A 16,031-nucleotide genomic window follows, 5' to 3' on the forward strand; every position below is an offset into this window, starting at 1 on the left:
CACTAATGGGAGACGGAGATAGAGCAATGGTCAATTAAGGGATAGAAGAGGATAGGGAGTGAGAAGGGAAGCTAAGGAATTTGGACGCGAAAGAGGAATAGGTTGAGAAGGATAAGGTTGAGAACGGGATGTGAGGGAAGGAGGGATATAAAAGGTGGAAAAAGAGACAGGAGATGGTTAAGAGAGAAGAGGGAGGGGGGGGGGGGGGGAAGCTGAGAGAGAGAGTGCAAGCGTGCTTTTCTTTACGTGTTTGTTATATATATATATATATATATATATATATATATATATATATATATATATATATATATATATATATATATATATATATAACCGGTTACTGAAATCAATGCTAGAAAAAGCCCTTAACCTCTCTCTCGATGACCTACAGTGGAAACAAGCCTCTCTTCCCGTAAGACTGGGGGGCCTCGGAGTTCGAACAGCAACGCAAATCGCTGTTCCAGCCTTCCTGTCCTCCTTATCAGCATCCGACGACCTTGTGAAGGAAATTCTACCTGCCCACTTACATCAGCTGGCAGGTGTACATGATCCCAATTTTACACGCTGTGCCACAGAGTGGGCCTCTTGTGCAGGCCCATCACCTCAACCACCATCCCCAAAAGCCCACAAGCAATCCAGCTGGGATGGCCCCATTGTAGACCAAGTTGCTGCAGAGTGCCTGGGTGCTGCAACAACACAACACGACATTGCTCGCCTCACAGCAGTAGCAGCACCACATGCAGGGGATTTCCTGTTAGCAACCCCAATGTCGGCAACTGGCACGCGTCTCACACCACACGCCCTCCGAATTGCTGTGGCCCTCCGCCTTCCTGCCCCAATCCACACCAGATATAGGTGTATTTGCGGCGAGTTGGTGGCTGACAGGTACGGCCACCATGGCCTTCTCTGCCAAAGCACAGGGGGATGGCACTCGAGGCACAATGAAGTTAACGACATCATCAAGAGGAGCCTCACCACAGCTGGATGCCCAGCTGAAAGAGAGCCCCGTTACCTAACGCCCCGTAACTCTGATGCTCTTATTGGTCGCCCGGATGGTATCACAGTGAACCCCTGGAAGAATGGCAAGCAGTTGGTATGGGACTACACGTGCGTATCAACCCTGGCTAACACCTACATTAACCTCAGTGTTGCACAACCAGGTGGCGCTGCCACCCACAGGGAAGCAGCCAAATCCCGTAAGTATAGTGAACTGGATCACCACTACAATTTTGTCCCCATTGCTTCTGAGACACTCGGCGCCTGGGGTAAAAGTGCTACCAGTTTTTTGAAGCAACTGGGTTCTAGGCTCATTGAAACAACAAGGGACCCAAGAGCTGCAAGCTTTCTTTTCCAGCGCCTCAGTGCGGCGATACAGAGGGGAAATGCGCACTGCATCCAGGGTTCCTGCCCGCCATCTGAGGAGCTGGAGGAACTCGACAACCTATGATAACCATCTTTGTAACCCATATGTAACTCCTTTTTTGTAACAAAGTTCAAATAAAGCAAATATATATGTGTACATACAAAAGAATGGGGGTGGTAGGAGAAGATAATATTAGTGTTCAGTGAGAAACCACAAGGTCTCCACTGAATACTTTTTATTTTCTTCTCCGAGGCTATGGGTCCCCACATTGGCACCAGAGGTGGTACCCTCACAAACTTTAATATATATATATATATATATATATATATATATATATATATATATATATATATATATATATATATATATATATATATATATATATATATATATTGTGCTTTTCTCCGAGGCTATGGGTCCCCGGCGGTGCCCGGGGACAGTATATATCTCCCCCCCCCCCACCACCACCCACACACATTCCATCCTTCGTCTTCAACCTAACCCCTCCCCCCCCTCTTCCTCCTCCCTCTTACCCTCTCTCCCCCCACCCTCCCCCCCGTTAACCCCCCCTCGTTCCCCCCCCCTTCACTATCTGGCCCCAAACAGACGCACATATCTATTTATATACATGGAAGGGATACCTGACTTAACCCTAATCTCTTCCCCCTTTTTCCCACGCTTCACCCTATATGCCCCCCCTTCCTTTCCCCTCTTCCCCTCCTCCCCTTTGGTTCGTCCCTCCCTTCGCCCTCTCCGTCTTCCTCCCCCTCCCCCCCCCCCCCTCCCTTCTCACAGAAAATGTATTATTAAGAAGCACTAAAACTCTATGGGAAACACACCTATTATTTCCGACTCGACTGTACGAAAATCGAAGGGTGGAAGGGGGGGGGGGGGATTATAAATTTCTTAAAATATTTAACGTAGCCCGACACCGACTAGCCTACGTCCGTCCTGTCCCCCAGACCGTTCCCCCTGCAAAGTAGGGTGAGGCTAGCCGCTAGCGTCTAGCCTCCAACCTGGGACACGAAGCAGAGGTGCAGGGACCCTGGCAGGCAGTGATACCAACAAAACAGAGGTGCAGAGACCCCTGATAGCAGTGATGCCAACACAACAGAGGTGCAGAGACCCCCTGATAGCAGTGATGCCAACAAAACAGAGGTGCAGAGACCCCTGATAGCAGTGATGCCAACACAACAGAGGTGCAGAGACCGCTGATAGCAGTGATACCAACAAAACAGAGGTGCAGAGACCTCTGACAGCAGTGATGCCAACACAACAGAGGTGCAGAGACCCCTGATAGCAGTGATGCCAACACAACAGAGGTGCAGAGACCCCTGATAGCAGTGATGCCAACAAAACAGAGGTGCAGAGACCTCTGACAGCAGTGATGCCAACACAACAGAGGTGCAGAGACCCCTGATAGCAGTGATGCCAACAAAACAGAGGTGCAGAGACCCCTGATAGCAGTGATGCCAACAAAACAGAGGTGCAGAGACCTCTGACAGCAGTGATGCCAATACAACAGAGGTGCAGAGACCCCTGACAGCAGTAATACCAACACAACAGAGGTGCAGAGACCCTTAACAGCAGTGATACCAACACAACAGAGGTGCAGAGACCCTGACAGCAGTAATACCAACACAACACAGGTGCAGAGACCTCTAACAGCAGTGATACCAACACAACAGAGGTGCAGAGACCCCTGATAGCAGTGATGCCAACATAACAGAGGTACAGAGACCTCTAACAGCAGTAATACCAACACAACAGAGGTGCAGAGACCCCTGACAGCAGTGATACCAACACAACAGAGGTGCAGAGACCCCTGACAGCAGTGATACCAACACAACAGAGGTGCAGAGACCCCTGACAGCAGTGATACCAACACAACAGAGGTGCAGAGACCCCTAACAGCAGTAATACCAACACAACAGAGGTGCAGAGACCCTTAACAGCAGTGATACCAACACAACAGAGGTGCAGAGACCCTGACAGCAGTAATACCAACACAACACAGGTGCAGAGACCTCTAACAGCAGTAATACCAACACAACAGAGGTGCAGAGACCCTAACAGCAGTAATACCAACACAACAGAGGTGCAGAGACCCTGACAGCAGCGAGGCACACAGCTGACAGGCATCGAGGCAGACCCAAGGATGATACCTGGCTACACGTGTTCCACAAGCCACAATTACGGCTGACAGCCTTGGCCTAGTGACATTGGCCTCAATAAAACGAACAAATCCACAAGGGCCGTGACGAGGATTCGAACCTGCGTCAGAGAGCATCCCAGACGCTGCTTAATTAATCGACTGAGCTACGACATGGTCAAAAGTGTTCATTTGATGCATCACGCAAATGTGATTTTTTTGTGAGTATTGACCTCAATTACGTCGCATATTTCACGAAATCGACGAATCCGTTCAAAATACGACGCATTAGTAGTAAGTTAAACCCCCCCCCCCCCCCTGTAATACTGCCGTTTTCTATGCATCAACCTCGATTGGTTAGGTGGATTGCGTACGTTTCTGGCTAGGTGAAAACCGCTGCATTTTTGACGGAATTGGTGCTACGGTTACCCTCTGTGAGTGACTGTACGCTGCTAACAGTTTATAACGAATTAATCTTACGAAACAGTTAGGCATTCGCACCTGTGACTCGTGTCCATCGTAAATTGGGAGACAGGCCAGTTCTTTCTCACCTGGTCTGCAATTACAGGTAACTACAAGCAATTACAGGTAACTACAAGCAATTACAGGTAACTACAAGCAATTACAGGTAACTACAAGCAATTACAGGTAACTACAAGCAATTACAGGTAACTACAGGTAACTTAGCACAGATTTGTCACCCATGGGTTGATAGCTCCATGGCGTCGCCTGCCCGTTGAAACACTTCTGAAAATGCAACCCGTTCTTGCACTTTCTTACAGTCAATATTGACATTAAATACGTGCATATGTGACATACTAAACATACTAGTTTACCTTGAAAAGCTTCATAGAAAACACCGACCTTACCTAACCTTCTTAGTATGTTAAGATAAGCATCTTATTGCTTCGTAATTACAATTATTACTTAACCTATACCTATAATAAGTTAAGTAATAATTGTAATTACGAAGCAATAAGATGCTTATCTTAACATACTAAGAAGGTTAGGTAAGGTCGGTGTTTTCTATGAAGCTTTTCAAGGTAAACTAGTATGTTTAGTATGTCACATATGCACGTATTTAATAAGTCAATATTGACTATTCGAAAGTGCGAGAAAGGGTTGGAAAATGAAAGTGCTGACAAAAATTCGACCCCTCTTTCTCCCCACCGTCGAGGCCACGGGAGATGGTGGCCCTCAGGGGGCTTCCTGTTCCCTTCCAGGCCACGCGAGAGAGTGTGGCCCTCAGGTAAGTTCAGGTAAACATTATGTAAGCAACCCCGACAGCTGGGTCGAACTGGCCATGACATAGTGACAGAGATCGTCAGTGGCTGACCCTGGCCACGACCTTCCCCGCCACAGTGTGTGGCTTTGGTGATCCTCGTAGACCTGCTCTTGGTGACCTCCCGCTGTTGGTGTTGCACGCAACACTATCTACCACAACACTATCTACCACAACACTATCTACCACAACACTATCTACCGCCACACTCCCTACCACCATACTCCCTACCGCCACACTCCCTACCACCACACTATCTACCACCACACTATCTACCACAACACTATCTACCACAACACTATCTACCGCCACACTCCCTACCACCATACTCCCTACCGCCACACTCCCTACCACCACACTATCTACCACCACACTATCTACCACAACACTATCTACCACAACACTATCTACCGCCACACTCCCTACCACCATACTCCCTACCGCCACACTCCCTACCACCACACTATCTACCAGCACACTATCTACCACAACACTATCTACCGCCACACTCCCTACCACCACACTATCTACCACCACACTCCCTACCGCCACACTCCCTACCACCACACTATCTACCACCACACTATCTACCACAACACTACCACAACACTATCTACCACCACACTATCTACCACCACACTCCCTACCGCCACACTCCCTACCACCACACTATCTACCACAACACTATCTACCACCACACTATCTACCACAACACTATCTACCACCACACTATCTACCACAACACTATCTACCACAACACTATCTACCACCACACTCCCTACCACAACACTCCCTACCACAACACTCCCTACCACAACTGCATGCATTCCTTACCACCATCGCCACTACACCTGCATGTACTCCTCAGCCACCATCACTACAACCACCACCACTACATCTCCTACCACCATCCCCACAAATTCCCCTAACACGGTCATCTCTATAATGGTTCATGTTATGTAGGCCTCTGTAGGCCTCTGGTCCCCTTGTACGGTCACATACCTTAGTGCTTGGAGTCCCGACACAGCCCTTGGCGCTCGGACACATCCTTCAGAGCTCGGACACATCCCTTAGAGCTCGGACACATCCTTCAGAGCTCGGACACATCCCTTAGAGCTCGGACACATCCTTCAGAGCTCGGACACATCCCTTAGAGCTCGGACACATCCCTTAGAGCTCGGACACATCCTTCAGAGCTCGGACACATCCCTTAGAGCTCGGACACATCCTTCAGAGCTCGGACACAGTATGTTCACACCACTGCCAAAGAGGATAAGCAGTTCAGACCAAGCCTAAAACTCGCCATGTGTCCTCCTGTGTTGAGACATCTAATACATATACACAGGAGAGGAAACAGCCAGGGGTAATTGTCTCTTGTCAATGTATACAAGGCTCACATAATCGTTGGTGTAAATGACCTCTCAAGTTGGTCAAATAAATTAACATTGTCTCTAAAGAACAGCCGCTCGTTGGTAACTGTATGTGTGTGTGTGTGTGTGTGTGTGTGTGTGTGTGTGTGTGTGTGTGTGTGTGTGTGTGTGTGTGTGTGTGTGTGTGCGTGTGTGTGTGTGCGTGTGTGTGTGTGTGTGTGTGTGTGTGTGTGTGTGTGTGTGTGTGTGTGTGTGTGCGTGTGTGCGTGTGTGTGTGTGTGTGTGTGTGTGTGTGTGTGTGTGTGTGTGTGTGTGTGTGTGTGTGTGTGTGTGTGTGTGTGTGTGTGTGTGTGTGTCAGTGCCGCACCTGTTGGCCTAGACGGGGTTGACCCACCCCACAACACCTGTTGGGGGAGACGCAGCCCCAGCCATGCTCCCAGCCCGACACATCTGTTGGGGGGATGGTGGGGAGAAGTGGGGCGACCCACACCTGCATGGGGGGAGAGGAGGGGAGTCGGACGAGGGGAGGGGAGGGGAGAGAGTAATATGGTTTGATCCCTTTGGTCTCGTACAAATCCCCTAATTGTCATATAATTGTGGTGCCTCTCCAGCATTGGCGAGGCACCACACTGGAATTTATTGTGGCGCTCTCGGAGTTCACATGAACTGTAATTGATTTGCAATGGAGTGCAACTTACTCTGGCGAGTGGTCTGGCGTCTATCAAACCGAGGAAGGGTAAGATCTCACACGAGTAGGGTCCGCGGTTCGAGCCTCCTAGAGTCACCTTGAGGTGGTTACCTTGAGGTGCTTCCGGGGCTTAGTGTCTTCTAGGAGACTCCTGGGACTGAGTCTCCTAGAATGTGTTAAAAAAATAACTTCTGTTAAACTAAAAAAAAAAAAGCATCACATAGGCTGAAGACTGTATATGGGTTCTGGTGCATAGTGGTCTACGTTCCCAACTCACTTTGCCTCATGCTCTGGGCCACACCACAGTCACCTGTTCCTCTAACAGCTCTTCACTATGACTGACAGCTGTCGTCTTGGTGGTCCTCGAGTCAGCCACCGCTGTGGTGGTCCTCGAGCAAGCCATGGTAGAGTGTAACCTTCACAGTCAAGGACAACTATTATCTCTGGTTATCGCGGCTTCCTCCCGTGTTCCGATTGGTCACTCCGCTCTCTCAACCACCTCGTTAGATCGTCTTAACAGCGCCTCCGGAGTCGCCCCTCACTTATACATTAACCACCTCGGCGTTCTGTCGGGCAAGATCCGAGGTTCACGTCACTGGCGCCATCTAGATTCTTTTACACTTACTAAATAACCAAAGATGGCCTTAAATATATGTTGACTCTGTTAGGAAACCTGTCTTTCTCCACTTACCCATTCTTTCCTTTCACCCGTCCTTCCCTCTTGCCTTATCTTATCTCTCCCATTCTGCAATGTCACAACTTGATAAGGTTCAAGCACGGAGCGAAACGTCGCCACATAAGGGCCCAGGACGGAGCGAAACGTCCCCACATAAGGGCCCAGGACGGAGCGAAACGTCCCACATAAGGGCCCAGAACAGAGCGAAACGTCGCCACATAAGGGCCCAGAACAGAGCGAAACGTCCCCACATAAGGGCCCAGAACAGAGCGAAACGTCCCCACATAAGGGCCCAGAACAGAGCGAAACGTCCCCACATAAGGGCCCAGAACAGAGCGAAACGTCCCCACATAAGGGCCCAGGACAGAGCGAAACGTCGCCAGATAAGAGCCCAGGACAGAGCGAAACGTCGTTACTTTCAACCACGATCTTGTGACGTATTTTCTGTAACTGCCGCTGCATCAAAAAGATAAGCCCTAGTATGATTACTCAAACGCTGACGCTGGGAGAGGCGGTATAGACTAACAGCGTTGGGGGTTGGGAGGGGGAAAGGGAGGGGGAAAGGGAGGGGGAAAGGGAGGGGGAAAGGGAGGGGGGAAAGGGAGGGGGAATGGAAGGGGGGGAGGGGGTTGGTATGTCAAGTTTACGAGAGCAAGAGAGTCGACTCGGTGTGTGTGTGTGTGTGTGTGTGTGTGTGTGTGTGTGTGTGTGTGTGTGTGTGTGTGTGTGTGTGTGTGTGTGTGTGTGTGTGTGTGTGTGTGTGTGCCACTACAGCTATTACAGCGGCGGTGAGGCTGTAATTTTGATGTGTAGTGAAGGTGGGAGTGTGGAGGCAGGTATAGGAGGAGGATGCTGCGTGTTAGATGTGGACCACCTGGACGGTCGGGGATTGAACGCCAACCTGCATGAAGCGAGACCGTCGCTCTACCGTCCAGTCCAAGTGGCTGGGGAGGGGGGGGGCAGAACTTGTAAACAAAGCGAGCAAGCAAGACATCTAATACCAAAGTTTCTTGTTTATCTTACATCCAAACAATGAATGGTAAACAGCACAATGTTTATATATCTTGGAGCGGATCTCTGGTCGAATCTGGTAGACAGAGCCTGCACTGGTAGCTGCCGTTACTCTACGGATCTGGTAGATGAACTCCTTAAGTCTAATCTGATCAGCCTTAAATAGGAAACCCTTGGTGACAGTCCTCATAGCTCGTTACGCAAGACGGATTCACCGATAACTTTTACGGCATAATGTGGCCCCAATCATGGGCCGGTCGGTAGAGCGGCGGCCTCGCTTCATTAAGGATCGGTGATCGAGGTTGGGACACGTTGTTACCTAGCAGTAAAATAGGTACCTGGGTGTTAGTCAGCTGTCACGGGCTGCTTCCTGGGGGTGGAGGCCTGGTCGAGGACCGGGCCGCGGGGACACTAAAAAGCCCCGAAATCATCTCAAGATAATCTCAAGATAACCTCAAGATAACCGTTCCTTCATCCTGAATCTCCTATCCAAGCTCCTATGATAGTGATCCATGTATAGTGCTGGCCTGGTTAGCGGTGGTGTGGATGGTGTTAATGGGTGTCGTCTCACTGTTATTGTATCACCATCATTGTAGCAATAACCGTCGTCATTATAACAACCCTTACCACCAACATCATGCCAACAACAACAGTGAGTGTGATTGGAGGGCAGAACAACATACGCAACATGTGGCTTCTCGCAGGTGTACACACACACACCAGACACAGGTAACATCTGCCCTTGTATCAGCACGTGTTTAGTACAGGTGTGCGCCGCTCCCAGTCCCGCTCTCTACTGACAAAGGCATAAAAACGTGGTAGATGTCGATATGTTCAACATCTGTTCAGCGGTGATCATTTGTTCACTATTGGTTTGTAACAAACAAACAGTTTATAAACTTGAACACAGGGTGTGTGTGTGTGTGTCCTCATATGTCCTTCTAGTGAGTACCCACTAGAAGGGGGCGAGTAATGGGGGTGTACAAATCCCACAAGGGCCGTGACCAGGGTTCGAACCTACATCCGAAAGGATCGTAGATTCGAACAACTTTTATGAGTGGGTGTTTGGGTAAGTCTGCTGTGTTATCATGGCGGGGAGATCCACACACGTCGCCACTAACAAAGCCGACCACACCTGTCTTTATAACACTTGTTGGTAATAAACCGTGAACACCTGCTCATGAGCGGTGTGTTCACTAGCGGTGTACCTGTGCGCTCAGGCCCCCAGAGGGTGTGTGTGTGTGTTCATCTGTGTTGTTCACTCCAGAAGGTGACTTCACTGTTAGTTTGGTGTGGTAGGCACAGCGGCAAGTGTAAAATATGGCCTTATAAGAGAGAGAGAGAGAGAGAGAGAGAGAGAGAGAGAGAGAGAGAGAGAGAGAGAGAGAGAGAGAGAGAGAGAGAGAGAGAGAGAGAGAGAGAGAGAGAGAGAGAGACAGAGACAGACAGAGACAGACAGAGACAGACAGAGACAGAGACAGAGAGAGAGAGAGAGAGAGAGAGAGAGAGAGAGAGAGAGAGAGAGAGAGAGAGAGAGAGAGAGAGAGAGAGAGACAGAGACAGACAGAGACAGAGACAGAGACAGAGAAAGAGAGAGAGAGAGAGAGAGAGAGAGAGAGAGAGAGAGAGAGAGAGAGAGAGAGAGAGAGAGAGAGAGAGAGAGAGAGACAGACAGACAGACAGACAGACAGACAGACAGACAGACAGACAGACAGACAGACAGACAGACACACACACACACACACACACACACACACACACACACACACACACACACACACACACACACACACACACACATATAAGTCACAAAACCTCCCTCAAAGCACACCACATTTACCAAACTTTGAGCTTCGGAACCTACAGTGTTGTCAGTATTGAACGACTTTATAAAAACAAAATTAAAAAAAATCATTTCAACCCCCTCCTCCCCAACTCCGACTTCCTAACCTCACTGTCACATCTCGTCCACAGTTCTACCCTATCACCTATTGCCACATTCAGACTCCACATTCCTCCCCACAAAACTTTACCCCACCTACACACACACACCTGTCACCCACACACACCTACACACACACACACATGTCACCCACTCACCAACTGCATCGTAGTAAAAGATGGCTATCCCACAGCCAGAGTGCCTAGTGAATGGCTTGTTGCCAGGTGTGTGCGTGTGTGTGTGGAGGCACTAGGTGCCACGTAAATCGTTGTTGCGGCTGTTACGTACCCTTATAAGATACGTAAGTGAATATATTAATATGTACATTTATAATTGTATGTAAATTACAAGCATGTATATTGTTATACTTATATGTTCTATGCAAATGCACATTCATGTTACAGTGTTGGCGTTAGGCCCAACGTATCGTGGGAATGATTGTTTATTTCTTTGTGTGATCAGTTTTCCCACGGGAACTAATGATTTATATGTGATCATAAGTGGGTAACAGAGTGAAATAATAATTGAGTGAACTGTATCTGGCAAATTGTCGTGGGATCGTCCGTTGCTGGGGTGTGCATGCCATTATGCTATTCTGTATGCATATTTTAATTACTATGTAAAGAAACACGTACTTTTGTTGTCTATATCAATATGTACTAATTATTCATTAAGTTAGTTTAAGATTACTCTTGTCACAATGTAGTGCTCCATTGTTGAAATAATAAATATTGTAACTTTGGCAATTTATTCGCGGGGCAAGGCAATGTGTTTTTTGACTCGCATATTGTAGTTCAGTAGCTGAGCAGAAACCAGGGAGATATCATCTTGGAGTTAAGTCATTCTTTGGTTCTAGCCATATAATTATTCTTAGTATTGATTTAATGTCTGGAAGTTACAGTGATATTTTTAATGTGATATATTGTGACCATATAATCATCTGTTTGCCTTTGAGATTTATTTAATATAAATGATATATATATGCTTAGTCTTTATTCTTCAGTCCTATGAAGATTCTATTTTATGCTCATTACCCATTAAGGGGTTATACTGGTGATTCGCTATTGAGAACAGCAGTTGTGTCGTATCCCTAGACTTATTAAAGTTTGGCTGCTGTAGGATCACGAGCCGTAACGTACGATAGGTAACAAAGAGTTATGGGGGCCTGTGCCGGGAAATATTGTCCCACTTAACTTAACTATGCTAATCTAACCTTGCCTTCCTAGGTACCAGTGTGTCAAGTGTCTCTGTGTGTTTCTTAAGAACTATTCCATGTGCCAAGCAAGCCTTCCTGTGTGTCAAGTAACAACGTTTCACGATTTTGAGGTAAGTCATCCTATATATTTTGTTTGTGCAGTGAGGCCAAGCGAATTTTCAGTGTGGTGACAATTTTACAGTGAAGTGTAGTGCAGTGCCATTGTGTTAATTAATTTTGTGAATCAAGTGCCAAGTGTTAGTAACGATGGAGGAGAAAGTTGCAGCGTTGGTGGCTCACCCAGACTTTGAAGGGATTCAGAACCTTAAAAAGACTGAGTTAATACAAATGGCAAATCATTTGGATTTGACCGCCAGCAATAGAATGGTTAAAGCCCAAATATTGAAAGTCATTGTGACGCATTTTGTTGAGAATGGGGATTTAGATGAAGAAATTCTAGAGGAGTTAAGAGAGGAGTCGAGTGATCAGATGACGTTAAAGCGTCTTGAGTTAGAAGCTCGCCAATTAGAGCTTGAAGCTCAAAAAGAACAGAAAATATTAGAGGCTGAAGCTCAGCAAAGGGAGCTGGAGACTAGGCGTTTAGAAATTGCGGCACAAAACCAGAGAGGTTTAATTGAGTTGCAACTTGAAGCCACAAAGAAGCAACAAGCCGAGGAACAAACTAGGCAATTAGAGATTCAACAACAAATGGCTGACACTAACTTCAGGCTTGAATCACAGCGTATGGCAGCTGGGCATGGAAATACTAGTAATGTTTCAACAAATAGTGATAATAATCCCATCAGGATGAATAAGTATATAGAGTTGCCCAAGTTCAATGAGGAAGATCCTGAGGTTTTCTTTGCACATTTTAATAAAATTGCCATCAGTATGAACTGGCCAAGGGATCAGTGGGTAGCCATTATGCAGTCTCAATTCAAGGGGCGTAGTCAGGAGGTTTTCACATCCCTCCCTGACGCTCATAGTTTTGATTATGACTTTGTAAAGAAAAGCATCCTCAATGCATACCAACTAAATCCAGAGGCACACAGGCAAAAGTTCAGGAACCTAAGGAGAATCAAGGATCAGACAATAGCCGATTTTACTCGTCAGAAGACGAATTTTTGCAACAGATGGTTAAAGTCACTTGCAGTCACTGATTTTGATGCTCTAAAGAATCTTCTCATAATGGAAGAAGTATTGTCCTGTCTTCCAGACCAGTTGTCTACTTTTATGGCAGAACAAAAGAATGTAACCGATATTGATGAGCTGTCAAAGCTCGCGGATGAGCATGAGTTGCTGACTAAGGCCCCGTTTATGGCCACTTCACCTAAGTCTAGTCGTAGAGTAAATTTCAATGCTCACCGTACTCCTTATCAGTATAAGTCTCCTCCTGGTGCGACAGTTACTCCCGTGAACTCTTCTCTTACTAACCCTAAGATGGTTACTCCATTGCCAGGATCATCTAAGCCTAGTAATGCTAATTCTAAACCGGCAGTTGGTTATACCAGTGTGTCCACTGTCAAACATTGTACCCATTGTAAGAGAAGGGGGCATGTGATTTCTTCATGTTTTAGTTTGCATCCTGAACTCCGACCAACTGGTCTTATTATGAGTAAAGGAGTGCAACCTATTAATTCTTCATGTATTACAGTCAGTCCCAATTGGATGGCTGAATTCAAACCCTATATTTCCACAGGTACCTTATTATGTACTAATGGTAGACATAAGACTGTTCAATTACTCCGTGATACTGGAGCTTCACAGTCTCTTATTACCCAGAAGGTACTTGATGATGTTGACACCCGAGATCTGGGTGAAGTTGTGCTTCTCCAGGGTATTGCCGGAAGTGTGCAACCAGTGTCCTTATTGCAAGTTAACCTTGATTCTAAATATACTTCAGGATGGTGTAATGTTGGTGTAAGTAAACAACTGCCCATTCCTGGGGTAGACATTATTCTAGGTAATGATTTTGGCAACCAAATGGTTGTAGGGCCCAAGTGTCCCATCATGTTAACTAAACCCCATAATGTATTAGCTCAACCGGAAGCAGATGATGATATTATTTACCCTGCTTGTGTTGTTACTAGATCAATGGGAAAAACAGGTGAGAGTAATCCTGTCTTCACTAAGGTTGCTGATCCCAAGACCAGGACCCCTTCAGTAAAGGAGTGGGAGGTGGATCTTGAGGATTCTTTTATGACTCGACTGGATGATGAGAGTGAGGCCGTAGTAGAAGCCCCGCCGAACCTAAATCACAAGGAAAGTGAAGGTGAGGAGGCTGAACTATCTGTACCTTGCCCGCTTGTCTCCAGTGCGCCAGTTGTCGAGAGTGAGGCCGAAGTAGCTATGACTCCATTTTATTCTGATCAATCGGGAAAAGAGATCAAGCTACTAGGTTCTTGCCCGCTCGCTGCTGAGTCTGAGTCATTGCCCTTAAGTATTGTACAGACTACTGATCCTAGTTTAAGTAAGTGTATTTCTGAGGCTCCTGATAATATTGATGCATTGGAGGAAGGGACGGGTTTCTTCTTCAAGGATCGACTTCTGATGAGAAGGTGGAGACCCAAGGGAACTCCCTCTTCAGAGGATTGTGAGATTAGAACCCAACTCGTTGTCCCCAATGATTATCGTAGGCAGGTCCTGCAGGCTGCACATGATGATCCCATGGGAGGTCATCAAGGTATCACGAATATGTACCATAAGATAAGTAAATATTTTTTCTGGCCAAAGTTAAAGAAAGACGTGGTCAGATATTGTCATAACTGTATACCCTGTCAAATTGTTGGTAAACCAAATCAATCTGTACCTAGAGCACCATTGCAACCTATTGTAGTTCCTGATGAACCATTTACTCATGTTGTAATTGATTGTGTGGGTCCTTTACCTAAGACTAAATCGGGTAACATGTTTTTGTTCACTCTCATGTGTATGACTACTAGATTTCCTGAAGCTTATGCTCTACGGAATACCAAGGCTCATAATCTCATCAAGTGTCTTGAAAGATTCTTTTCGTTGTTTGGAATGCCTAGAGTTATTCAGAGTGATAATGGGGGAAATTTTGTTTCTAAAGTTTTCAGAACTTTTTGCGAATCCCGAGGGATTCGGCACAAATTGTCCAGTCCATATCATCCCCAAAGCCAAGGTGGACTTGAACGTTTCCACCAGACTTTGAAACAAATGCTGAAGACAACCGGAGAAACTCATCCACGTAATTGGGATGAGAATCTCCCCTTTGTGTTGTTTGCTGCTAGAGAAGGGCTACAAGAGTCATTGGGCTGTTCACCCTTTGAACTAGTGTTTGGTCACCAAGTAAGAGGTCCTCTTAAAATGCTACAAGAAAAGTTGTTGGGAGATGTCTCTGTTCATCAGAGCGGATTGTACTTGAGTGAGGTCAAGGCTAAGTTGTGTCGGGCTCGTGAGTTGGCGAAAGAACATCTGGGAAGGACTCAACAAGCCATGAAAGTACGATATGACAAGAAGTTCAAGGCTAAGCTAAGGTCGTTTGATGTCGGAGATTTGGTGTTGGTGTTGAAACCTCGTATGGGGACTTCCATGTCCCATAAGTTCGCAGGACCCTACCAAGTGGTAGACAAGGTGGGAGACCTAACTTATAAACTAATTAACCCTAATCTTTCAGAACCCCAAATGACTGTGCACATTAACAGATTAAAAGCTTATGTTGGACCTGGTGTAGTAGCTTGTTTTAGTCGGGAAGAGTTACCACCTGAGGATAATTGTAGTGAGGGACATGTTGTTAATATCCCACTTCTCAGTTCCAGTTCCAATGGCAGGGAGATGCTATGTCATTTACAGGAGGAACAACGTGATGAGTTCCAGGTTCTGCTGGACAACCATACATCTCTGTTTGGGGAGGTTCCTACCCAGACCCACCTCATCACACACGACATTCAGCTCCTGGACAGCACCCCCATTCGACAACATCCGTACCGAGTGAATCCCGAAAAGAGGAAAATTATGCAAGCAGAAGTGGAATATCTGCTCCAGCATGATTTCATTCGGCCAAGTCAAAGTACTTGGAGCTCTCCGTGTTTGTTAGTGCCAAAACCAGATGGAACCTGGAGATTGTGCGTGGATTACAGGAAACTGAACAAGAACACTACAGTGGACGTTTTTCCTTTACCCTTGTTGGAAGAATGTATAGAGTCCATAGGTCATGCCGAATATGTAAGTAAGCTTGATTTGTCAAAAGGGTATTATCAAATTCCATTAACAGAGTATGCTAGAGAGGTTACTGCTTTTGTTACACCTGATGGTGCGTATGAATTTAATGTTGGGATAGGTGCTGTGCTTATTCAAGTTGGTTTAGACCAGATTGAGCATCCTGTGTA

Source organism: Procambarus clarkii, chromosome 42, assembly GCF_040958095.1.
Source record: "Procambarus clarkii isolate CNS0578487 chromosome 42, FALCON_Pclarkii_2.0, whole genome shotgun sequence".
NCBI lineage: Eukaryota > Metazoa > Arthropoda > Malacostraca > Decapoda > Cambaridae > Procambarus > Procambarus clarkii.